This window comes from Rhagoletis pomonella, unplaced genomic scaffold (genome assembly GCF_013731165.1).
Source record: "Rhagoletis pomonella isolate Grant_MI unplaced genomic scaffold, Rhpom_1.0 Rhpom_scaffold_00001, whole genome shotgun sequence".
NCBI classification, from domain to species: domain Eukaryota; kingdom Metazoa; phylum Arthropoda; class Insecta; order Diptera; family Tephritidae; genus Rhagoletis; species Rhagoletis pomonella.
This window is the reverse complement of record NW_023458555.1, coordinates 73027095-73028290: the sequence shown is the minus strand read 5'-3', so window position 1 is coordinate 73028290 and position 1196 is coordinate 73027095.

Here is a 1196-nt window from a genome sequence, read left to right as displayed (position 1 = left end):
ATGATGCGATTGCAATGCTTTTAACTTAGCTTTTTTATGTATGTGTTACTTAAATTTATTTATATTTTACTTGTATGTATGTACATACATATCGTCGTTTAAAGTACAAAACCGCGTATCGTCATTCTGCAAAACCGCGTAACAGACATTGGCTGCCAAAAATTCGATTTGCTCACATAAGCTCTTGGCTCAATCCTTATCCATTCGTCCTGAAATATACTTGCCAGAAGTGCGTTTGCTTTATAAAAAAGATAATCATTCTGAAATATGAGTATTTTTACGCTCTAGAAAATAATTTCTACAAGTTCACATACGCGGTTTTGCTTTTTACAGATACGCGGTTTTGTATTGTGTTGATACGCGGGTTTGCACTTTAAACGACGATATACTTTTAATAATTTAGCCTCATTTATCAAAAATTCAATTAACGAACATGGCTTGGATGCATTTATCTGCCGATGTGCACACTTCAAGCATCAACACAAAATGAGGTTGTTTTTTTTTTTGTTTCCAATGCGATGCTCGCAAACCACGCTACAAACGACGAGCACGCTCGCTGAAAATCAAAATTTTTTGATTTTTTGCAAGCATGCTCTTGAACCGCCCTACAAACGACGATCATGCACCGCAAGCCGCGCGTGGATGCATCGTGTGTTGCCAGTTTAAGCGAAAGTGGTGGTAATCCTCATAAGCACTCGAATGTTCCCGTATATATGTGTTTTAATGTTTTTGTACTTTTAATCGAGGTCCTTTTGAGCAGCCTCCCGTGAGCGAGGACCTGAAATCAGTTTTTCTATGGCATAACGCTCATATTCCAAACCACTAAGCTCCTAGCTGATTTGCTTCCTTTACATATCTCATAATCACTAAGCAATTTCACCCCATTCGTTAAAATTTAAAATTATGTTTAGTTATATTTACTTCACTTATGTAAATTTGCACGGTAGTTACGTTTATTTAACTTAACGAGTTTGAGCTAATGTAAGGGCAGATGACCAGTTCTTATTTGCCATCGACATGGGAGTTAGCTCACCTCGCATCTAGCAGCTTATTAGCGGGATGTGACCAGACCTGTAGCCGAACGGGGAGTTTCCTCTGCGGCAAAATTCTCTGTGCTTCCTTTTCTTTATACAAAACGGTTCTTATATACTTATATAATTTGCTGATGACAGTAAACGTATTTACTGTACCGCACT